Consider the following 26,812-nt stretch of genomic DNA (forward strand, 5'->3'; position numbering starts at 1 on the left):
GGAATAAACTGCAACTGATACCAACCAGCCCGGCCCTTGTTTTCTCCTTTGTGGACCCATGGCCAGTGGCCCTTCAGGATGGGGAAAGCAGCGTGAGACCACGAAACACAGGTGGCGAGAGTTGCCGTGGTATTTGTATTATTTTTTGAATACACACTAAAGGTCCTCTACTCCCAAGAATTGGATTCTGGATTTCTTCCCGGCCATGGCCAGTCCTGCACCTTAAAAATAACATGCTGGTCCACTGACCTTCTTCACTGGAATAATAACATTGATTTCAAATTTTCAAATCTTACCAGCTTACTCATACTCAGTAACTGTGTCCCTAAATCAAATTGCTGAAAGGCCAAATCTTGAAACCATGCATGCTTTGAGTTCTGAAACCAAACACAATACGCAATGTGAGAATTCGTCCAATGGAACAGCCTTGAATGAGGCATTGCAGGTGGAGGACAATTCTACCGTTGTCATAGCCCAAATCATCCCAGAGCAAAGGGAAGATCCCTTAGGAGGATCACTGTGAGAAGCTTGGCAATTAATCCTACAAGAGCTTTTTGGGTTTTGTATTTTGAACAGTTTCAGTGATACTCAAGGACCTATATGAAATGCTGGTTACTGAACCAGGTAGGCAGTGTGCAGGGTAAGCACATTCCCTGCTTTGCTATTTCTCAGAGCCAAATAGCTTTTTATGGGATCACTCATTCACGAAACAAAAAAGGCAAAAAAAATATTTTGCAGGTACAGCAACATTATAGGCTATGCAGTGCTGGTGTAAGGCACAGCAGGTGGAGGGAACAAGGAGCGTGAATCTCATGGACTGGCAGATGAGGAAACATAATGTCAAACCAAGAAAGTAAAACACAGGATCATTCCATGATGGAGAGTCCAGAGGAGTGAAGGTCAGTGTGACTGCTGCACAGACACCTGGATCCAGGAGCCCAAGGCACCCACCCACAGTCAGCACCGTGTTTCACATGCATTAGGACACCCCAACACTGGCCAGGGCCTGAGACAGGTAGCGTCCTCAGACGCTCACCTGCAGGCACGCCTTTCCTCAAGGGACTCAGGGCTCCTCCTTCCAGCGAGGATATCACTGCAGGCTTCAACTCAGAATGCCCTGAACCCTACAGAGTTGGAGCATGAATTGGTCAGAAGGAAAAGGTGACAAATAAACCCCGTGTGTCTCTATTAAAACAGAGTAAATGAGTAGGAAGGCATGAATAGAATCTGCACTTCTGGAATGCCACAGATTTGTGGTTATCCAAGAGCTAAGATCTAGCTTTTAATTTAAGAGTATAATATAGGGTCCCAGAAAATACCAGTGATAGTATAGCCCTGACCTTGCACACAGCCGAGAGGAGCTTGATCGCATCACAATTTGTAGTTTTGTTTTTGTCTGGTTAGGGATCCTCACCTGGGGGTGCTCAAGGATTCCTGCTGACTGTGCACTCAAGAATCATCTTTGCTGCTGCTGCTCAGGGACCACATAGGATGCCAGGAATAGAACCCATGTCCACTGCTTGCAAGACAATCACTGTACCCACTGAACTAGCACTCTAGTCCCAGCACCACATGGTATGTCACCAACACACATGAAGTGATGCCTGAGTGCAGTAAACCCAAAAGCTTAACAAATCCAAAAATGGACAAAGATTGCCAAAGCTGTCAATTGTTTTTAAAAGTAAACAGAAAAGGATCCAAACAGGCAGCACAGCATGTGGGGCACTGGCCTTGCTCACAACCAATAAAGGTTTTATTCTGACATTCCACAGGGTGCCTCAAGCCGTCAGCTGTGATCCCTCACTGCATAGTAGAGAGGCAAGCCCTGAGACTTGATGAACCAAGAACCATTGGAAGTGATCCTGAGCACTCAAATAGAGCAGTGTCTGATGAGTGAGACCCTAAGAAGTAAATGAACTGTGGTAGGAGAGACATCACAGCGGTAGGACACAGACGGTGCACTCACATACAGGTTTGATCCCCAGCATCACACATGGTCCCAGACTACAGCATGAATAACTGAATACAAAGCCAGGAATAATCTGAGTACTTGCAGATGCAATCCTAAAGCCAAATCAATGCAAAACAAATACTTTGAACTTGAGGGACAGATGCAACAATAGGAGGAATAAGGCAGCAAACTTTTAAGCTGGCAACTGGTTTCAATACTCAGCACCCCGTAGGCCCTGCGATCTCCCAGGAGTGATTGTGCCCCCAAAATAAAACCAGAACCAAAACCAAAACAAATACACAGAAGTAATATGTAGCATAGGAAATAAACTGAGAAGCGAACTTACAAATGACACGAACTCTTTAGAGGAACCTCAGCAATGATAAAGCACATAGGGAGTTTACCATGCCTGAGGCCCACCTGGGTAGACCCCCAACACTCCACAGACTCCTGCAATCCCACAGAGAGTGATTCCAAGGACAGAACTGAGAGGAAGTCCCAAGCATCAAAAGGTGATCACCAAAAAGAAAACCAGGGAAGGAACTAGAGGAACAGCTACCGCATGACTGTCCGACATCCTGGCCCATCACAGTTCCAGCTACTGTTGGATACACAGCCGTAGCCTGGTGCAGGGAGCCCACGCAGGTCTGTCGAGACATGGTCGGCCCCACACTGCTCTCATCGATGGTCTGCAGATCCTGGTAAGCCTACAGCATCATGTGCCTGTAGCGCTTCCGCTGAGAGGCACATGCACACATGTGGGGTGAAGCTCACGGCCACATCGGGGAAGGTCACCAAGTCCTGAGCTAACACTCAGGGCGGCGAGAGTCAGGGTCTGTTTCTACTCTGTTTCCTGGGCCGGGAGGCTAGGACCACCGAGCCCTACAGGGGCTCAGATTCTGTTTCCTTGCGAGCAACCAGTCTCCAGGTACACTCCTGGCTGACAGGTCCCAACATCTCTCTGACAGCTGCATCTGATAAAATCTGAGTATGTTGTATTAGAAGGTTTCTAAAGGTAGTGGTCTTGTACCTGACCCCAGGGCATCCCAATCATTGCTCCTACGAGCACTGCAGAGTAACAACTGGGTACAGAACCAGTGGGATCCAAATAAGTGACCCTGCTTTCAGCCCAATACACTAAACATATATCCCCTGCAACCCACAGCCCATGTTCTAGGGAGAAGGGGACACTCAATGTCCAATCATCGACTATGCATGCAGATATGTGCCTGTAGGACTCTCATCATGGTTCAGGGCCATTGGCTCTGGAAGCAGAAAAAGTGTCTAGAGCCCAAGAGCTCTGCTGGCCACAGAGATGCATTGTTCCAGCTCTCTTGGACCAGCGCATGCCCACAACTGCAAGTAGAGCAGTGAGTGAAAGCAGAATGTGTGACAGAGCAGGCTAATCTCTCCAGAGTGTGAAGGACTAAATAAGGACTAAATAAGCATGTCCTGGACCTGAGTCACTGTAGCTGCCAGGGAGCAAATAGGGCCAGCAGACCCCAGGGGGCTTGTGATACACATCGGGTATGAATCCGGAGCACAGAGCCAAGAGGGAGCCCTATGCATCTCCCCTGTGGCACAAAAATAAATATGAAAAGAAACAAAGCAGCAGGATTGTGTAACAGGAGAGCAGGTTGGAAACAGCGAGGAGGGCTGGTGATCCCCGCCAACCCATAGGGTCCCCTAAGCACTGCCAGGTACAATGCCGGAGTGCAGAGCCAAGAGTATAATCCCCAGAATCACTGGGTTTAGCACTTCAAAGAAAAAAAAATACCCAGATAGAAGCCCATGACCCCCAGCAACCCATACGGTCCCTGAGATCTGTCAGGAGTGATCCTGGAGCACTGAGGTACAAGTACTCTTTGAGCTGGATGTGGTCCAAAAGCCAAATACAACAAAACCGACACAAATGTTACCTCAAACAGCAGAAAGCCTGGCACTCCGACCAGGAGGCACATCACAGGATCCTTCCTGAAAGAACTCAGAGATATTTGGCCCAGGAAGCCCAAGCACTCCTGTCACTGCATCACCTCATATTGTTACTACCCTCCTACCGCAGGATGGTGTGTCAGATGGCATGTCACCAACTTCTCCTGCCTCTTTTTTTCCCAAGGACCAGAAACCTGGAGAAATAAGAGTTGTGAGTACTGGAGAGGCCACAACTCCCCAGCTCTGACCAGTCACACCCTTGGGCACTGATTCATAGACCCGCCTTGGGGACAATGCCAGATGCTTCTGTTTCCCCAGGAGAAGGAAAATTAGTTGGCATCTGTGCTGCCTTTCCCAACAGAAGGTCTGGGCTTCGCTATAAGAGAGAAAACTCAGCACTGCCTTGGCCTGGGGACTCCGTCCTGGGTCCCATAGAAGGTGCTCACAGGCCTAGCCTGTGTTTGACACCAAGGCCAGCTGACACGCATCAGCGCCACCTGCAGGCCGTCAGGAGGGCTGGCCCCAGCAACCACAGCACAGAATGTGGCTCTATCACTGGGGCAGCCCCTGTCCTCTAAAAAGAAAAGCCAACTTTCTACACACACACACACACACACACACACACACACATGCACGCACGCACAAAACCTTTTCTCAGTGTGCTTACCTTGATAGACAGGGGTCTAGACAGGGCTCTGCAACTTGATATGTAAACAGAAATTGTTGTTCAGACAGACAGTAAAGCTGGTACGATGCTTGTCTTGCTGACACCAATCACTTCTCTACATTCCGGTCGCCCCCAGAGCACTCCAGGAATAATACCTAAGTCCAGAGCCAGATTAAACCCCCGGGGTATTTCCAGGGATGTAGTGCCTCCATTCTCCACACCAAAAATATCTGCAAAAGGAAACTAAAATTGACATACTCCAGGTACCTGAAGATCCACATCTTCGAATGGCCCCATCCCACCAGGGCAGCCAATGAAAAAGTCGATGGGAACAGGGTCTCTTTCCATTGGTGGGGTAGGGGAGGCTGCGACTTTGCCCCTAAAAGTGAATATAGAGATTCAACAGCAGTGAAACTGCTAGGTCACCAGGGGGGGTCTGGATGGCCAAGCCCCGGCCCTCAGCAGGTCCCTCACCCCGAAGGCCCGCAATCCCCATGATCCGCCCTGCACACACCTGCCGCTGCCCCATTGCAGAGCTGGAGGCATCATGGCCGCAGGAGCTCCCAGGATCACGCACTCACACCCTCGAGCCCTGCACTCCGGAACAGCCCCCACCATACCCCCGGAAGCTCTCCCACACTTCAGGAACCACCTGGATATTGAGGAACAAGTGAAACACAAGCACAAAAGTGCCACCCCAAGGTTGTGGGGACCTACAGCTCAGTGTGAAGATGGGGAGGTACAAGGCATTCACAGGAGGCCACCCCCATCCTGCCACAGAACTGACCTTCAGAGTCCTGCTTCTTCACAGGGGCCCTACTTTGTCCTTTACCCACAGGAACAATGACTCTCTCACTCCATTTCCAGAAATACAAGAACCAGGAAGGCCCCACTGTGATGTCACTTCCCTCCCCACAAGCAGCCTTAAAAGGCCAGACTCCAAATGAGGACAGAACCATTACGCCCACCAAGGTGAATCTGTGGCTCAAGGGGGATGGGCTCGCATAAAGGGGTGGAGAGGGAGATGCTGGAGTCACGGGTCACACATTAGAGGGTTACAAGGCAGTAAGGAGAAGTCCCCTGGTCTTGTAGTGGACAAACAATGAACCAATGCTCTCACACATAGTCCAGCAGAAAAAAAATGAAAAGGGGGTTCATTCGAAGTAAAAGATGCAGATAGATAGTGGGTGGGGCATGGGACAATGAGTTTCTCTGGGAAGCCATCAATAAAGATGGGTTGAAAGCAGTGACTACCAAGCCAGCTATGGAGATGCAGAGAGGAACTAGGCTGGCAGCAGCCCAGAGAGTCGAAGAGATGCTGGAACAGGAGCAAAGGCTGGTAACAACAGAGAGCACTTTCAGTAAAGGCTCTACCCCTTGATAACACATGAGTACTGGACTCTCACCTACAAGAAAAACCCAAGAGGCAGTTTCAGAACAAAAATTTAAACACTGAGAGACAGGAGAGTGCGTTGGCACCTGCCGTGAACTCGGTCGCCCTCAGTTCCATCCCTGGCATCCTATATGGGGTCCGCGCACCACCAGGAGTGACCCTTAAGAATTGCAAGGTGTGCCACAAACAAAAACATATACTTAAGTAAATTAAATGCAGCATGTGGACCATCCCAGAATGACGGCATACATGAAACACCAGGCAGTAAACGAGACTGTTCATGTTGTGCCCTTCCTTGGCATTTTGAACAGATGTTAATAGTGTTTAACATTCTGGTGAATATTAGATTGTTGGAACTTTACTGATTCCAAGTAAAAGTTTGACCTTTCCTTTTCTCTCCCAAGTACGAATAAATTGAGGGCAGTAGAACCCAGGAAGGTAACTGCCCTTAATTACTAGTAATCATTGTTTAGTGAATTGCCTACCGAGATGGGGGCAGGAGTTGTAGAATCTCTCATGTTCCCACCATTTGTAACATATTTGATTCATGGGGCCCATGAATTATCTCAAAGAACCGGCAAAAGTCTATACACAGTAAAGGCCACGCAAAGTGTCTCTATCCACCCTATTAAAGAAACTTGCCAAGTTCATTTTGCTAACTTGATACTTTCTGGATTTTTTTTCCTTAATGCTTCTATAAATCTAATGGAAACCTGAAGGTAGAGAGCACAGAGATGCTGCAGCAGGTAAGGTGCTTCCTGCACACAGCTGACATGGACACCAACCCAAGGACACCCTAAGTTTCCCTGAGTCCCCCAGTCCTGGACTGCTGACCTCGGAGGCATGAGAAGGCCCTGAGCACAGCTCAGTGTGTCTCCACAGACTTAGTACAAGGGGGCTTGAAGAATGGAGGTTTGTGTGTTTTTCTAATTTCAAGGATTTGCAGCAGCATCATGGTTAATCTCTGTCATTAACTCCTGCAAACCAAAGCAGGGCCTGTGAACCAAACCAGAGTGGGAGCAAAGAATGAAACAGTGGTGGGCCTTGACAGTCTAAAGTGAACGATTTAGTAACTGTTTATTTAGTTCTAGTTTGTCCAGGATTCTATCACCAAGTCCCACTATTTATAAGTTCACAGACACATCAAGTGCAAATGCTGGGACATTGCCATAGATGCACTTGGGCGATAACAAGGAATTACCTTTCACTTATGTGCTGACATCATGGGAAGGGTGTCTCACACTACCAGGATTATTTCCTTCTTACCTCCATATTGGGGCACCCCCACTCCTTATAAAAAACAAACCATATAATACTAAAGGGGCTGGTTCTTACTGGGGGTTTGCTATTAGGATATCAGTCATCCAGTATGAATTTAACGTTGTCTCCTAGGACCTGAGTGGAACACCAAGGCCTCCCCACATTTTTAATATTCATAAGATTTCACATTGTATGCATTTCCATGACTAGTAAGGCAGGATCATTGAAAAACAGCCTTTCCACGTTCATGAGATATACATATATAGAGAGAGTTTCTCTCCAGTGTGAATTCTGAGATGCACAGCAAAGTCAGAGTACAGAGTGAAGGCCTTCCCACATGTGTGACATTGCAGTGGCTTCTCTGTATTATGAATATTCATACGTTGATTAAGACTAAAGGTCTTCCCACATCTCTGACATGCATGAGGATTCTCTCCACAATGAATTTTCTGGTGCTTAGGAACCTATAGAGACTGAAAAAAGACCTTCGAACACGCCTTCAAAAAAGTATTCTCTCCACTATGCATTTTCATATGCCTAGTGAAGGTTGAGGAATTAATTAAGGCCTTCCCACACTCCTCACATAGATACGGCTTCTCTCCAGTATAACTTTTCAGAAGCATAGAAAGGCCTAAGGGTCTCGAGAGTGAAGGATTTCCCACGTGGAAGACACTGATGAACTTTCTCTCCACTATTTATTAAGGTCCCCAGATTGGAAGAAGACATTCTCACATTCCGTACAATCATAAGGTTTCTCTCCGGTATGTATTTTCCCATGATTACAAAGACTTGGGGAAAGAACAAATACCCTCCCACATTCACAATATACAAAAGAGTTCTCTCCAGTATGAAGTATGCTATTCTGATGAAGCCTGGAGGTGAGGATGAAGGTCTTCTCACATTCCTTGCATGTATATGCTCCCTCTCCCACGTTAATTGTCCTCTGTACAGTAAGTCTAGAGGATCTATTAAAGTCATTCCTACACTCCTGATATATAGAAGGCTTCTCTCCAGAACGAGTTTTCATATGCACAGTAAGGCACAAAGATAGAGTGTTCTCACATATAGAAGTCTTTTTTTTCCTGGAAGAGTTTCCCGATGATTCAAAAGGTTTGAGCAACTAAAAAAGGCTTCAACACAGAATGCCTAGAACCCACGGAAATGAATGCCCAGATTAGTGACAAGGAAAATGATACAGGTCAATACCCACGTGTCCCTAAAAACTCTCAGGAAAGTACAGAAAAGGAGTGAACAAAATCTCCATTTCCATATGCCCAGATTGGTGCCTAGCAGAGATACAAGACTCAGGTTTCAGAGATATATTGAGTCATGCTGAAGGTCCCCAAGAATCTTAAGAAGAAAACCCACACAGTGAAATAGTGCAGCATCTGGCGAGGTGAGGCCCAAAGCAACTTACTTCTTAGGCCCAGAGCAATAATATAGTAGGGAGCATGTTTGCCTTGCACGAGAATGACCCGAGTTCAATCCCAGGTATTGTAGATGGTCCCCTAACCATTGCCAGAAGTAATTCTGAAGTACAGAGCCAGAACAACCACTGAGTATAGCCAGGTATGACCCAAAATGCCAGAATAGGAAAAGAAATGAACCTGTGACCAGAGTGACAGTACAGTGGGGCAGGCACATTCCTGATACACAAATATGGATTTCATCCTTGGCATCCATATGGTTCTAGAGCCATACGTGTGTGCCATACGACTCTGAACGAAGGGTTCAGGGCCACCCTCAATCCCTCTCAAAGCAGGTGTCTGAATCAGGGAAACCTCTGCTGGCCCCAGAGATCCTATGCTCCCGTTCCCTGCGACTGTGTAACTGAGCAGGTGAAGCTCTTCTAAGCAACAGGACAATATAGGGGAAACACAGGTCCTGGGGCCCGAGTCACTGTAGCTGCCAGGGCACATAAGGTACCAGCATATCCCGGAGACCCCCACAGCCGATGAGAATGAATATGGAGCACAGAGCCAAGAGGAAGTTATGAGCACCTCCCCTGTAGGACGAAAAATATGAAAAGAAACATAGCAGCAGGATGGAGTAAATGACAGTGGGTCTGGGAACATGAGTAGGCGGGTGATCCCCACCATACCATCTGGTCAATCAAGCACTGCCAGGTGCAATATTGAATATAGAACGAGAACTGACCTGAAAATCATTGGGTGTGACCCTCCCATCACCTCACCTCACCTCAGCTCATCAAACAAAACAGACCTGAACAAATAGGACACTTATACCGCCACATCAAAGGGTTACTAAGACTTGGCATGTGGAATATTTGAGCACTCATCTGCGAGTATTCCTTAAGCATCACTCCACTCGGGTATGGCCCCACAACCCAAATTCAACAAAACAAACGGAGAAAAATGTAGTCAGACAGCGGGGCATGTGGCACTCCGAACCGTAGCCACATCCCAGGACTTCTTCCTAGGGATGTGGCTATGCAGAATCAACTCAGAGATAGACGGCCCTGGACACCTGTGTGCTCCTGTCACTGCATTATGTCAGCTTGTCACTCTCCTCCTACCTGGGCATGGTCTGCCAGATGGCACGTTATCACTGTCTATAACTTCTACTTCCCTAGAATCAGCAGGAAGCTCTTTCCAAAGACCTGGAGGACAAATCAAAGCTGCGAGCATCATACAGAACCAGCACAGGGCTCTAACCAGAACTTCCTTCTCTGGCACCAGAAATGTCCTCACTGGTCTCATCCTTTGGCCCGAGCTCAAGGCCCTCCCAGTGGAGACACTGACAGATGCTTCTTCCTCTTCAGGGGATGCAGAAGTAGGCTGGCATTTGGGCTACCCACAGTGAAGGCAAGGCAAATAGGTCCGTTGATTCCACTGTCACTGAAAATATACTATAATAGCTTACAGGAGTCTAGTGTGAGAGATGTAAATTAGTTCCAGGAGCCAGAATGGCAGCACGTCGGGAGGTCACTTGTCATGCATGTGGCTGAGTCTGGTTTCATCCCCATATCCCAAAGGTTCCCCCAAGTCCACCAGGGATCACAGGTCCATGGTTGAGGGCAAGCTGGTAGAATTCAGGGCAGGGCTGCTGGTGCCTGGCCACCCCCAGGATGCAGACCTGACTACAAATTCAAAGGTTGCAGGGGCTGGAAAGAGAAACCAGTGTACAGGGAGCATGCCATGTATGCAGCAGAGACAACTTCGCATCTTGAATCCACCCGGAGTGATTCCTGAGCACTGCTGGGTCCGGCACAAGTTCCCAAGCCCCCCACCTCCACCGCCATACACACAACTACATAAAGGCAAAGAGGGAGTTATCTGCCAAAGGCAGATGTGTGAAATGCAGCAGAATATTCTTAAGAATCATCTTTAGTTTGACTTTGGTTTGGGGCTACAGCTCCAGGACTGAAAGATAACAGGCCAGGCCTTCACAGACTGTACCATTTTACTCCTTTGGGCATGTTATTTTGTGTATGAAAGAGGAGGAAAAAACTACACTTAGCCCCAAAGAAATCCTAATGGTCAAAGTCTGTCATTTTTCTCAGAGCCTGCAAATCCTCCTTTCATGTGAAAGTTTTCCAGAATGTTCACAGATAAGAACTTACAATGCATATATCAAGAAAGGGGCAGGAGAGAGTACAGCAGGCTGGAGCAGATGCCAGCCAGCTGCAAGCCTGGGGGTTCTCCTCTGGTACCAACTGTCCACTGGTGCAATGAGCAGAGAGCAGGATGCAGTCCTCAAGCACTGGCAGGTGTGGCCCCAAATCCCATCTCGCCTGCTCCCCTAGTAGTGAATAGACCCCCGGGAGAGGAGTTAAAGGGCTGAGTACGTGCTTTAAGGTGGGGGACATGGACTCTCAGAGACACATAGACAGAGGGACAGAGGATAACCTAGTGTAGCTGGTCCCTGGAAACCCCCTTTCAGAATGAAGTTCATTGCAACAGCATGGCACGCACCTGGTCTGTGATAGATGGTCAGTGGGTAGAGCTAGGCTGAAAACTTGACAGGTGAACCAAAAACTCTTTTTCTGTGGAAAATAATTACATAAGATTAGCAGAGATAGTACAGTCGATAGGGTGCTTTTCTTTCCAGCAGCTAAGCCAGATTCAATTCTCTACAGCAGATAGGGTCCCCCTGAGCATTGCGAGGCACGGTGTTGAGCTCAGATCCTAGACTAAGTCCTGAGCTCTGAATGCTGTGAACCAAAATCTACAATTCAGAAATAACAAATCAAAAATTTTCTGTGCAAATAGGCTGCAGACATAGTACAGATGCAAATGGGCTCGTCTTACTGGAGAAAAATGATATTTCACTACTGGGATCCCATATGGTTCCTTGGGCTCCACTTTGAGTAACCCGAGTATAGTCAGGTCTGCCCCCCAAAAAACCTACTAAAAGTTAAATAAAACAAATCGGTAAAGGCAAGGGAGCCATGGTGATCATTTATCCTTCGTGGGAGGGCTCAGAACATGCACTGAAAGTGCAGAGGTGACTTCCTGCTAACATTGCACATTTGACTGCAGGACCGCTGTGGCCCCAAACATCCCCTATGCACCACCTCCTCTGTCACCAGGCTCTGCATTCTCTTACAGCTTCCTGTGGGACCTCCAGAACCGACTGGAGTTGGGGGATGTGAAAGTCAAAAGCTCCACCAAACACTATTGAAAAACCCAAGCGAGTGAGGAATCGCCCCCCACAGGGCAGGAGGCCAGTACATGGTGGGGACCTTTGCCTTGTATGCTGCTGACCAGGATCGGAGCCAGCACACCTAGGATCCCCGGGCACCTCCAGGAGAGATCCCTGAGTGCAGAGCCAGGAGTTAGCCCTGAACAAAAATTGTTTTGAAAACAAGAAAGAAATAAAAAGCCTCCCACAGGCGTAACTGTGGAAGGTACAAGGGGATCAAACCCACACCTGCAGGCGCAAGGCCAGTGACCCCTGCAAGACTAGCGCCCCCCAGGCATCTTCCTAAATCAGTTTTCTTCGGGAAACCTCCCTCGTTTCCTAAAAACCAACTGATGTAGCACACAAACCTCTGGCAGGGGCCCAGGGTAGCCCAGGGAGTGGCCGTCGCCCCCGACCAACACTGAAAGGCCTTGGTGCTCAAAAGGCGGAGACCACGGGGGCTCACGACGCCCAGAGAGACCACTCAGCCGGCCCGACGGGACGCCCCTGTTCCCCTGGGTACCCCAACACCGGCTCATTTCCCGCCCCTCAACTTTGCCAACAATGGCGCCTGAGCGGAACTTCCGCCCGGAAAGTGGAGCCACTGGAGGGAAAGACCCGGGTTCCATGACCTCAGAGTCATGGCCAGTCACAGTCTTAAAGGGCCAGGCGCCGAGTTTTCCTGACCAGGTATGTTCTGGTAAGGAACGCATTTTATTGTCTGTTTGTTTCTTTCCTTCAATCTAGTGACCAGGACATCTGTGGGCAGCCAGATCTAGGATAGATGGAGAGTGATGGACTGAACAGATGGCATATGCTGCAGAAAGCCTTTATTAAAGTTTTTATTCACAGTCCGGCTCAGGGTCCTCCCGTTAATAATCAATTTGCTAGAGCGGGCCCAGTAAAGGCTCCACCGTGAGACTTGTTGTTACTATATTTGGCATATTTAACACATCATGGGCAGCTTGCCAGGCTTTGCCGTGCGGGCGAGATACTCTCGGTAGCTTGCGAGGCTCTCCGAGAGGGGCGGAGGAATGAAACCCAGCTCCACCGAGCTGGCTATGCCCAAGGCAAACTCCTACCGTTGTGCTATCCTTTGGCTGCAACATCTGTCACGCCATTGATCGCCAGGGTTGATACGATTGATCTGGCTAGCCAGGCGGGTATCCCCTTCCTCCCTCACTTCTCCATGTGCTTCCTTCCCAAAGCTGCACATTCAAAGAGGACGGCCTTTCTGGAATAGAGATAGACTGGTCTTTGGTCGAGGGTATACGAATAGCAGAGCTCCCCTGTTAGAACCTCCAAAGTTTCATTAAATGACTAAAATTCACAAAGACTTTTTTTGCCAACAATCTCCAGGACCAAGACTCAGGACCGCCTGGTCCTGCCCATTATTTTACAGCTCAGCATTAGACTCCAAACAAAGACCTGGAGAAGTCAGAGTTGTGAGCCGAGAAAGGACAGATATCTAGCCCTGACCTCGAATATTCCTGTCTTGGACCTGGAAATGTCCTGATGGCAGGCTCCCTTGGGGACCAAGTCACCGCCCTCTCCACCAGGAGACACTACCAGATGCTCCTTCTTCCCCCAGGAATGCATAGAAGTCTGAAATTCGGGCTGTCTCTCAGGACAACTGCTGCCTCTATCTACAGGGCAGGAAACTGCAGCCCTGAGACCCGAACCGGGATACCACTCTGGGCCAAACAGGAAGGTCCTTATGGGCCTAGCCAGGGACTGACTTCTAGACAGGAACTCCTTTTATTTAGCGCCCCCTGAGCTTAAAGGCTGCCCACAGCAACCACAGCTCCCAAAGTGGTTCTACCATAGGGCACTCACAGGGCCTCAGATGGACAAACTTTAAGGCTCTTTTTGCTCACACAATTATTGTGGGTGTGTGGTGTTTCAATTAGGAGCAACAACAAGCAGTGCTCGGGGCTTATTTCAAGTTCCACACTGAGGGATCATCCCTAGTGTGGCTTGGGGGACTGCTGGAATGTCTGGGAATTGAAACTGTGCATGGGATGTGCCCTCCCCACAACAATAACACCCCAGTCCTTTCTAAATAAATTTCGTTCCAACACATCAGGATTGATCCCTAAATAAATATCTCCTCACTCCCCCCCAAAAAAACCAAATATCTTGCTTTAAAAAGAACTCCATTTACAAGCAACATCCACTCTATATCTGGGGCTCGCCTAGTCAGAGTCAGGGAGTTGATGAAGAATGGAGGGATACTTCTCAACTTGACTTGAAGGACCAGAAATTTTTTATCAGCAAAAAAGATACCAATGTGGGGCCAGTTAGATAGTTACAAGTATATGGTGCCTGGGGATGGAGAAAAACCACAGCAGGTATGGTGTTTGCATTGCACGTGGCCAATCCGGGTTCGATTCCCAGCATACCATATTGTGCTCTGAACACTGCAAGGAGCAATTCCTGGGTGCAGGACAAGGAGCAAACCCTGGGTATCACTGCGTGTGACCCAAAAAGATAAATAAATGGTTATACAGTGCTTCCCTTACTAATAAAGATCAATCCTCGGTATCCCGTATGAAACCACGATCACATGGCTTCACGTGATGAATGAAAATTATTTTTGATGGAATGATGGAAATTATTTCTGAGGGTATAAACTAGAGCCTGGAGCAACCGCTTAGCACATATAGGTATGCCCCCACCCCCCCATAAAAAAACAAAATTGTCTGAAAAGTAAATATTCATTTACAAACCAAAGCCATGGGAAAGGACCATGTCTGCAGGATGCCCTGCCTCATTCAAACCTTTAGCCTCATTCTGCTAACAAGAGTGTATCTTTCTGAAAGTTTGAATGTCAGGAATTGAACATGGCTTGGCATTGTGTAAACCCTCCCCGTGTACTACCACTCCGGCTCTTTCTAAATAAATTTCTTTTTAATGCAGCAGGAGTGATCCCTAAACCAATATCTCCACCACTTCAAAAAACCCAACTAGCTAAGATTGGTGTTTGAATAAGAAATGGAATCAAATGTAGTAAACTACCTTATAAAATAGAAAAATAGAAAAATAACCCCTTATTAAAAAAAAACCTTTACTTGCAGTAGTCTCCCCAATAGCCAGGGTCACCGGGTCAGGGTCAGAGAACTGATGAAGAATTGAGAAACGCTTATGAACTTAACTTGTGGGTGCCGAAATTCTTTAGCAGAAAAAAGACACCAAAGTGAGGCTGGAGAGACAATTAAGAGAATACGTGCTTCCCTTAGTAAAAATGATCAACCCTCAGTATCCCATATGAAGCCATGATCACTGATGGAAACAATTTCTGAGGGTAGAGCCTGGAGGAACCTTTGGGGAAGTACAGGTGTGCTCACACCCCCAAAAAACACCAACCAAAATAGTTAGAAAAGTAAATGTTCGTTTAAAACACCACTCCACATGCTAGGATCAGGCCCACAGAATTCCTCCTGGCGGCCGCCAATGAAAACGATGGGCTTCAACAGGGTCTCTCGCCATTGCGGGTGGAGAAGCTGCGCTTCAAAGTGCTCTGGCAGTTTTACATACGCATGTCTACACCTAAAGTTTCAGAATAGGGTGCGTCACAACCCCTGGATGAGAGGGTTGGGATGGACAAGACCTCTGCCCTCAAGAGGTCCGTCATCCCCATCCAAGACCGGCAGACCCCATTCTCAGGTCCACAACCAGGCAATGCTGCCCCCTCACAGAGCTAGAGGCGAAAATACCCCCAAGGATCACAAACTCACATTCGAGATCCCTGTGCTGCGTAAAATTCCCCCCACTGCAACCACCTAAGCCCCGCCTCCTCCTAAAGTCTCCGAAGTAAGTCAAAACCCAGGAACCGATGAGATATGTGTGGAGTGAGTGAAAAACAACCATAAAAGCACCCCAAAAGCTGGCACGGCCCATTGGTCACAGTGCAGGGACTGTAGGTGAGAGGTCCTCACGTCCTGCCACTAATTGGTGTTCAGTGTCCCCTTGGACAGTGAAGTGTCACTTTGTCCTTTAAATGTGTGCCCATAAGAGGCCTGATCCTCTTGACATCATTAGGAAGTAAACGTGCACATGGAAGACTCCCACCTGTGACATCATCCATCACCAAGGACCTTTAAATTGCAACGTTCCAAGTGTAGACAGACCATTATATCAGCCAGGTGAAACAATGCAAGGAGGATAAAGGAGAAGAAAGGCAAGAACTGGTGGGGCCGGTCACAGAGTTCAGTGCAGCGAGTTAAAGCAGAGTTCCTTGATCCTGTACTCACCAAACATGGAACCAATGTTCTCACACATACACTTTCATCATAAAAACAGAAGTAGGTTGATTCAAGGTAAAAGAGGAAAATGAGTTTCTCTGCGAAGTCGTCACTCAAGGTGAGGATGAAAGCAGTGACTCTGAAGCCAGCCCCGAAGCTGCAGAGAAACTGGCCTAGCAACAACCTAGAGAGCCTGAGAGGCACTGGACAGAACCAAAGGCTGCTAAGAACATCAGAGAGCACTGTACAGTGACCACTGTACCCCTTGAAAACACGCGAGTAGAGAACGCTCACCTACAAGGAAACACCAGGATGCAGCTAAAAAAGCACGTTTTCAACTAAAAGGTTGGGGCCAGAGGTTAGTATTATGGCTTAATGCTCGTGTTGAACATGCTTTCCCTGAGTACCATTTCTGGCATCCAGAACAACGCCAGGACAAACTCCTAAGAGCTGCTGAGTGTGCAATAAATTACATAAAACATACTTCAATAAAGAAATCCCAGTATATACCAACTCTAAGAATGGAGGCACACAGGAGCTAATGAGCACCAATCCACACCAGATCATTTCTCTCAAGTGTGAATTCTCCTATGTACAGTAAGTACTAAGGATCTACTAAAGTTCTTCCCACGCTCCTGACATACGCAAGCCTTCTCTCCAGCATGAGTATTCATATGGTTTTCAGGACTGAGAGATGAGCGAAGGCCTTTCCACATGTCTTACAGATATACCGTTTCTCTCCAGTGTGCTTTTCCTTGTGCCCAGAGAGGCTCGAGTACTGAGCAAAAACCTTCACACAGTCCTGACATGAGTAAGTTTTGAATCCTATATGAATTTTCCGAAGGACACTAAGTTGTCAGGACAGGATAATGGTCTCTCAACATTACTCACACACATGAGTTTGCACTGCAGTCTGAAGTCTCCAATGTATAATATGTTTAAATGGGGAAATGAAAGTCTTCCCACAGTTCATACACATAGAAGGTTTTTCTCCGGTTTGGATCTTTGGGCTATCACACTGCAATTACACCTGACTCAAAATTTGTCCTCCATGGTGTCAATCCCGGGGATTCTGTCCATTGTGAGTTTCTAAGGGAACATCCCGGTGTGGAGGACATGGGGGGAAGGTTCCCCCACATTCCTTCTCTTGGACAGGCTCCGTCCATGGTGACCTTCATTATGGGACTCTCAGTATTTGGGACTCATTATAAATGCTTCTCCTCTCCCACAGTCCTCAGGCTGCTGCCTTGGAGGGGTTTGTGTCCAAAATTTGTGGAGAACACACTGTGAGGACCCATTTCCAGAGGAGGGCTTCTTCAGAGTGAGGTCACTCTCTCCATTTTGATCGCCCTCAAAAGACACCCAGCCTGTCTTGGCATCCCCATGGGGCGGAAGTCAGGTTTACCAAATCAAAACATTGTCACCGAGTGCAGATTCAGAGACATTCCACTTGGGCTGGCTGCTTCCCGGTACAATGCAAAGGAGGATTCTAATTATTGCTCCATTCATTAGGAGTCTCCATGTGAAAAAAAAGAAAACAAAAACTGAAGCTTGAAGGTTGTTTCCAACATTTCCACCACAAGGAATGCAATTCCAAAAAACGTGGATGGATGTTCCACGGAAAAACCCAATGGTTCTACATGGTGGATGCCCAAAATTGGAGGCTGCGAAATCATTAATTTGTTTTGTTTTTTTTTTTTAACTCAATAAGCATATACCTAAAATGGACAGATGACCGTCTGCAGAAAGTTAAAGAAGTCCTTTACAGCAAAATAAAATACCCCCAGCTTTGGTTTTGGTTTTAGCACAGTGTGGAGCCAGTGATGTATGGGTTAAGGCAAGGCTGCAACCCTAACCAGCAAGACAGACCGTGGGGGGCCACTGAAATCATCTCACCACAAATGCATCCTGTCCAGGATCAATGAGATTTTTTTGTTCGTTTTTGATTTGTAATTTGTACTTATTTTGAGGTGGGCCACAACAAAGCATTTCCAGGGATCACTGATGGTGCCAGGGACCACCCTACGCCAACTGTGCTATCACTCCAGTCCATATGTTGGTTTAAAATATACAAATCAATCAACATCATACACCATATCAATAAAAGAAAAAACAAAAAACAATCAGATTAATAGAAGACAAGGTATTTGATAAGATCCAGCACTCATTTATTAAAAAAACACTCAACCAAATGAGACTTAAAAAATATTTTCTTCAGTATTTTAAAGCCATCTATTAAAAGCCCATGGCAAGATTTCTTCTCAATGGCAAATCTAAAAGTGTTTCCTCTTAGTTCAGTCACAAAAGAACATTGGCCACTCTCTTCACTCTTATTTGAAGCACTCTTACTAGAAGCATTTTCCAGAGCAAGTAGGCAAGAAACAGATACCGAGCACAACTAGATAGGAACAGAATTCAAACTCTCACTATTTACTGAAATAGTGATACTGAAATAGAAAACATGATACTGTACCTAGAAAATCCTAAACACTCTAAAACAATGTTCCTAGAACAATAGATTTATATAGTAGAGTGGCAGATTACAAAATCAATATGCAAAGATCTATGAATTTTTATATAGAAATAAAGAAATAGAGAAATAAAAGTTTTTAAAAACGAATTGGCAGTTAGGACTCAGAGAAACGAGTACCTCTGAATCAGCCTAACCAAATAGTTAAAAGGCCTATTCAAAGATAATTATAAAACTTATTTCGAGAAATAAAAGAGGACATGAGGAAATGGAAACATATCCATTGCACATGGATTGGGATGATTAATATCATCAATATGGCAATAACCCCCAAAGCGTTACAGATAAGGAACAGTCCCTGTAAAGAAGTCTATGTCATTTTTAAAAGAAAGCGATAAACACTCCTGAAGTTCATATAGAAAAATATCCCTCACCTCTCCGCAACAAGTAAATGAAGTATTACTGGGGTGGAGAGGAAAGGGAGACATCACTTTCCCCAACTTAAAAATGTAATGCAAAGCACAAGTACGTACAGCAGCATGATACAGACATATGCACAAACACTTAGATCAATAACTTGAATATCCTGAGACAGACCTTCAGGTATATGATCTAATAATAATTAAGGATTTAATGATTGTTAATTATTAATTAATTATTAATAATTAATATAAATATTAATATATAATAATTAATGAATTGTTAATATATTGATGGTCGTTAATAATTATTAATATATATTTTATATTTATATATTTTATATTTATAAATATATTTGAATATAGAAATATTTAATATTGAATATTAATATTTAATGTCAATAAATATTGACATCGACAAATATTGATACATATTAATATTTATATTAATATTAATATTTAACATTGAGTGTTTAATCTTAAATATAATAAATAATATTAATATTAAATAATATTAAATATAATAAATGGTAGGAGTAATATTAAATATAATATTTAAATAAATATTTATATGTTATAAATATATATTTTATATTTATAAAATATTAAATATTAAATATAATAATAGTAATGTTAAATAATATCAAATATAATAAATAATATAAATAATATTAAATATAATATTTGAATATTTATGTATTATAAATATATATTTTGTATTTATACAATTATTAATAATTATTAATATGTAGTAATTATTATGAATTAATAATTATTAATGATATTAATAGATGTGAATGATAATTAATAATTAAGGAGTGAAACATAGGAAATGGAGCAAGGAAAGTCTCTTCATGAAGTGGATTTGGGAAAACTGGTCATCTACATGTAACAAAAATAACCTCTTTTCTTAGGACGTCTTTCTAATACCATGCACAAAAATAAAAGTAGCTTAAAGACCTTGGTGGCAGACATGAATTCATACGTTACATAGAGAAAAATGTAGGCAGAACGTTCCATAGGTTGAAGCTAAAGACATCTTCAAGGATGAAGCACCACTCATCATGCAAGTAGAAGCAAAGATAAACAAGTGGGACTACATACAACTGAAAGGTTCTGCACTTCAAAGGAAAAGATGACCCACATACAAAGACAGCTACGGAATGGGAAAAATATTTAACCAACAATTATTTGAACAGGGCTTAATATCAAAGATATGTAAGGCACTGGCAGAACTTTACAAGATAAAAACTATACAACCTTATCAAAAAATGGGGAGACGAGATGAATAGCAACTTCCTTCTGAAAAATACAGATAGCAAAAAGGCAGATGAAAAAGTTCTCTACATTACTATCAGAGAGATATAATTTTTTTGATTTTGAGGTAAACATATTTGCAAAACTTAAGTATATGAGAAATTTTTGAGATTTTCCTAGATAATATTTAGGTTTAACTCAATACTGATTTTAAACCCCCAAATGATTATCAGATATCTGGTGAGAAATGTGGTTTTCATAGTCACATTCTGAGCATGACTGCAGCACAGAAGCAGCTTTCAGGAGCCCAACAGCCCTGTGTTCAGCAGCACATTTCACATGTGCTCAGGGCACCCACACACTGCCCAGGGCACAAGCCATGGGGGGGGGGTCCTCAGACACTCATGTGCACAAATGCCTCTCCTCTCTGGCCTCAGGACTCCTCCTTCTGGCCAGGAGACCACCACAGGCTTCACTCTGGAAAGCCCTGTCACCATTGAGACTGGGTATGAATTAGTGATAAGGAAAACATGACAAGCTAACTCCCTGTGCTCCTAACAAAATCAGGCAATTCCTGAAAAGGCGTGAACAGAATCTCCACTTCTGATATGCCCTAAATTGGTAGTTATCAGTGATATAAGTCCAGGTTTTAATTTCATTCTGATATTTATTCATGCTGAAGCCCCCCAAAAAGCACTGGAAGTGACTCCAAGCACTAAAATACAATAGCACCTAATGGGGTGAGGCCCCCCAAAAGGAAGGAACTCGTGTTCAGAATGAGACTCCAGCAGGACCGGCACCTAGTGACACACACATACGGTTTGATTCCTGGCAAGGAACAGTGCCAGGGGAAATTCCTGAGCATTACGGGGTGTAGTCCCCTAATCAAATCGAAACTGAAGAAAAAATAATAAAAATGAAGTTGCAGGCCTGGTGAAGGAGTCCAGTGGGAAAGGCACTTGCCTTGTAGGTGCTGACCTGGTTTAGTCCACAGCACCCCCATGGGCCCCTGAGCACTGCCAAGAGTGATCCTTCAGCACAGAGCCAAGAGGAATGTGGACTGTCACCCCGAATCAAAACCCAAAGAAGGGCCGCAGCGATAGTACAGCGGGCAGGGCATTTGCCTTGCACGTGGCTGACCCGGGTTTGATCCCCCGTGCACTGCCGCGTGTAATTCCTGAGTGCAGAAGCAGGAGCAAACTTTAAGTATCACTGGGTGTGACCCAAAAACGCTAAATAAATAAATGCCAAAAAAAGAAAGAAAAAAAACAAACAAACATACTGAAGCAAAGGGCAGTACAAGAAGTAAATTGATGCAGAGCTAGGAGTGGCACGGAACACTGCCGGAAGTTGATCAAAAAATAAACAAAAAAAGTAATTAAAAAAAAAAGAATCCCCTCCAGTCCCAACTTTGCAGGGAAACCGACCCTCCGACCCTTTAGCCCTGACTCCAAAATGAAAGGCAGGGGCCCCGCAAAAGGCCCGCCTGGAACTTTCCCGGCCAAACCCCCAGCACCAGCCCGTGACCCCCCCACAGGGGCTCCGGGTGTCCCCGAGGGAAGTAACGGAGAGGCGGCCGGCGCACGCCCCATCGACCTGGGGAAACTGAGGCACCGGTCCTCTTTCTCTTCAGTTGGGGGCCAGAGCCACAGGGCAGCAGGGAGGGCGCGGGCCTCGCCAACGACCCCCCGAGTCCCCCCAGCCCTCAGAAGGGACCCCTGAGCGCAGAGCCGGGAGTCAGCCCCGAGCCCCGCCGGACGGGCGGCGCCTCCCCGGGACCCACGCCCCTTCACAGCTTCGGATGTAAGATCCCTCCAGTCGAGCCCCCTCATCCCTAAAATACGAGGAATAAAAGAGACAAACCTCTGGGCGGGGCGGGGATGTCCTGGCGAGGGGCTGCCGCCCAGCTCGGCATGGAGCAACCCGCTCACAAGGCGGAGACCGTGGAGGCTCGACCACGGAGGCTGGACCAAAGCGCGACCCCTCGGTGGCAGTGGCCGACGAGGAACCGGGCCCAAGACCCCCGCCCCTCCCGACTCCTCAAGCTCTGCCGCGGAGGCTGAGGGAAGATTCCGCCGCCAGAATTCAAAGACCCCAGGGAAAGGCGGGGCTCCGTGACGTCACTGACACTTCGGTCAGAGTCTTAAAGGGCCAGGCTCCATTCAGGTCGGGAAAGTTCATTTTTTTCCGTTTCTGGTGTTGCAAAATATACACTGGTGGAGGGCTGGATGTTCAATCACTGAATGACTCAAACTTCCTGATGTAGTAGGACTGGAGCTCAGTTAGGAGTCACGGAGCCCCGCCTTTCCCGGTGGTCTTATCAGTCAGACATAGAATACAAGATACAGGTGTGTTGATTCCTAACTCTCCACTCCTGTGTCTGTGTAAACATCAGGGGCTACTTCCCGCCCATTTTCTTGGTTAAGTCATATATCCTCAGGTGTTTGGCATATCAAATACATCACGGGTAGCTTGCCAGGCATTGCCATGTGGGCGAGATACTCTCGGTAGTTTGCGGGGCTCTCTGAGAGGGGATGAGGAATTGGACTTAGATCGGCCAGTGGGCGTCATGAAAGCCAAATGCCTCCCCCACCCGTGTTATGGCTCCAGCCCCTCTTTGATACATTTTATGGGTTCAAGCCACATGCAAGGCACTGGACTAATACCCACTGGACTATTGCTTTTTATTTTTCTCTTTATTGTGAGGATTTTTTTTTTCACTGAATCTCCATGAGCTATTTACTAAGCTTTCATGACTAAGTTTATGGTTTCTCTCCAGTGTGAATTCTCAGATGCACAGCAAAGCCTGAGTACAGAGTGAAGGCCTTCCCACATGTCTGACACTGGTGAGGTTTCTCTCCACTCTGAATTTTCATGTGTTCAGTAAGTTTTCAGGACAGACTGAGGGTCTTCCCACATGTCTGACATGCATGAGGATTCTCTCCACAATAAATTTTCCTGTGCTTAAGAACCTATACTGACTGAGGAAAGGCCTTCCCATTCCTTAAAAACAAAAGTTTTCTCTCCGGTATGTATTTTCATATGCTTAATGAAGGCTGAGGAATGAATGAAGGCCTTCCCACACTCCTCACATAGATAAGGCTTCTCTTCAGTACAACTTCTCATAAGCATAGAAAGGCCTAAGGGGAGAGTTAAGGCTTTCCCACATGGCAGACACTGATGAACTTTCTCTCCACTATTTAGTTAGGTCTTCAGATTGAGAGAAGACACTCCCATGTTCCGTACAAACATAAGGTTTCTCTCCAGTATGTCTTTTCCCATGATTACAAAGACTCAGGAAAAGGCCAAATACCCTCCCACATTCCCGATATACAAGAGATTTCTCTCCAGTATGAAATGTCCTATCCTGACGAAGGCTAGAGGTGAGAATGAAGGCCTTCCCACATTCCTTACATATATCTGCTTTCTCTCCCACGTGAATTCTCCTCTGTAAAGTAAGTCTAGAGTATCTAGTAAATCTTTCCTACACTCCTGATATATAAGGATTCTCTCCAGAATGAGTCTTCATATACACAGTAAGGCTGAGGATAGAGGATTCTCACATATATAAGGTTTTTTTCCTGGAAGAGTTTCCCTATGATCAACTAAAAAAGGCTTCACCCAAGGATGCTCAGAAAACCACGGAAATGATTACCCAGATTAGTGACAAGGAAAATGATGCAGGTCAACACCCATGTGTCCCTAACAAAACTCAGGAAAATACAGAAAAAGAGTGAGCAAAATCTTCATTTCCATATTCCCAGATTGGTGCCTAGCAGAAATACAAGAGCCAGGTTTAAGAGATCAATTTAGTCATGCTGAAGACTCCTAAGAATCTTTAGACGTGAATCCATGCAGCGTTTGAAAGGGTGAGGCCCAAAGTAACTAACATCTCTGGTTTAGGGCAATAATACAGTAGGGAGGGTGTTTGCCTTGCACGAGGATGACACAGGTTCAACCCCACGTATTGTATATTGTCCCCTAACCATTGCCAGAAGTAATTCTGAAGTACAGAGCCAGAACAACCACTGAGTATAGCCAGGTATGATCCAAAATGCCAAAAGAGAAAAATAGAAAAGGAAATGAACCAGTGACCAGAGTGACAGTACAGTGGGGCAGGCACATGTCTGATACAGAAATGGATTTTATCCTTGGAGTCCATATGGTTCTGCAGAACTGAAATTTATATTTAGAAATTCCTAAATATATACTCAGGAGTAATATGAGTATTGCCAGGTGTAGACCCCAATTCAAATAGAAACAAAACAATAAAATAATGAATGAAGCTGCAGTGCTGGTGCCGTAGTACACTGCCCCAACCCGATGCTTCTGACCACCCGCTTTCTTTAGATGTTGGGGAGATCACTCTTCCGCTCGGGAAGCCCGAGTGGTCGCGGGATCGCACCCGGGGGCTGCGCGTGAGGCCAGTGACCCCCTGCGAGACTAGCGCCCCCCAGGCATTAGTTTTCTTCAGGAACCCCCCCCCGTTTCCTAAAAAGCAACTGATGTATCAGACAAACCTCTGGGCACGGGCTCGGGCCGCCGCCCCGCCAGCAGGGAGCGACCCGCCGCTCACAAGGCGGAAACCACGGAGGCCCAGGGTGCCCAAAGCGACCGCTTAGTGGCTGTCGGGAAATCGGAGCCCCCTGTTCCCGTGGGTACCCCAACGCCTGCCCCTTCCCAGCTCCTCACCTTCGCCAACAACGGCGGCAGAGTGGAACTGCCACCGGAACAGCGGAGCCTCTGCTGGTGGAGGGCCTGAGGGACAGACCTGGGTTCTGTGAAGTCACCCGCACTGCTAGTCGCAGCCTTAAAGGGCCAGGCTCTGAGTTTTCCTGACCAGGTACTTTCTGGTAAGGAAAGAACTTTTTTTGTTTCTTGCCTTCAATCATGTGACCAGGACATCTAGGGGCGGCCAGATCCAGGAGAGATGGAGAGTGAGGGACTGAGGAGATGGCATATGCAGCAGAAAGTCTTATGTTTTTATTAAAGGAATAAAGTTCACACAGATTTTTTGCCAACAATCTCCAGGACCAAGACTCAGGACTATCTTACTCTGCCCATTATTCCATGGATCAGCATTAGACTCCAAACAAGAACCCGGAGAAGTCAGAGCTGTGAACCAAGAAAGGACAAACCTCTAACCCTGACCTGCAAAGTTCCTGCCTTGGACCTGGAAATGTCCTGATGGCAGGCTCTCTCGGGTACCAAGTCACAGCCCCACCTGAAGAGACACTACCAGATGCTCCTTCCTCTCCCGGGAATGCATATCAGGCTGGAATTCAGGCTGTCTGTCAGGACAGGACTGCTGGCTCTCTACAGGGCAGGAAGCTGCAGCCCTGAGACCCGGGATTCCTCCCTGGGCACCACATGAAGGGCCTTCTGAGCCCAGCCAGGGGCTGACTCCTAGACCAGGAGCTCCTACGATTAAGCACCCTCAGAGCTTCAAGGCTGCTCACAGCAAACACAGCCCCCAAAGTGGTTCTGCTACGGGGGCAGTCTCAGGGCCTCAGACGGACAAACTTTTAGCTTCATTTTGCTCACGAAATTGTGTGTGTGTGTTCAGTGTTTCGATTTGGGGGCCAAAACAGGAAGGGCTCAGGACTTATTCCTAGTGTCTTACTGAGGGATTACCAGTAGTGTGGCTTGAGGGACCATTGGAAATCCAAGAACTGAACCTGGACTGACCCTATGCAATGGAAGTGCCTCCCCGAAATACTACCACTCCAGTCCTTCCTAAATAAATTTCATTCCAACACATCAGAATTGATCCATGAACAAATATATCTTCCTACCCCCCCAAAAGGAAATAGCTTGCTTTAAAAAGAAACCCATTACAGGCAATAACACCCCTATATCCGGGTCTCAACTAGTCAGGGTCAGGGAGTTGATAAAGAATGGAGGGATAATTTTCATCTTGACCTGAGGGGCCAGAAATTCTTTATCAGTAAAAAAGATACCAAAGTGGGGCCGGATAGATAATTAAGAGTCCATGGTACTGCCCTGCCACAGAGGCAAGGTGGGCTGGGGGGGGGGGCGCTGGGGGTGGAGAATGGGCACTGGTGGAGAGATGGGTATTTGATCATTGTATAATTCAAACCCAAGCACAAAAATTTGTAAGTCTACAACTGTACCTCATGGTGTTTCACTAATAAAAATGGGAAAAAAAAGTATATGGTCCTTGGGGCTGAGCGATAGAACAGCAAGTAGGGTTTTTGCCTTGCACGTGGCCAGTCCGTGTTTGATTTCCAGCATGCCATATTGTCCCCTGAGCAGTGCAAGGAGTACTTCCTGAGTGCAGAACCAGGAGTAAACCCTGAGCATCACTGAGTGTGACCTAAAAGGGAAATAAATGAGTATACAGTGCTTCCCTTAATGATAAAGATCACCAGCATCCCATATGAAACCATGGCCACATGGTTTCATGTGATGGATGACAATTATTTTGAGGGAATGATGGAAATTATTTCTGAGTGTACATCCTAGAGAGCCAGGAGCAACCTCTGAGCACGAATAGGTATTCCCTTCCTCCAAAAAACCCCAGAAACTGTCAGAAAAGTTAAGTTAATATCCAT

This window comes from Sorex fumeus, unplaced genomic scaffold, assembly GCF_029834395.1.
Source record: "Sorex fumeus unplaced genomic scaffold, SorFum_2.1 ptg000018l, whole genome shotgun sequence".
NCBI classification, from domain to species: Eukaryota; Metazoa; Chordata; class Mammalia; order Eulipotyphla; family Soricidae; genus Sorex; species Sorex fumeus.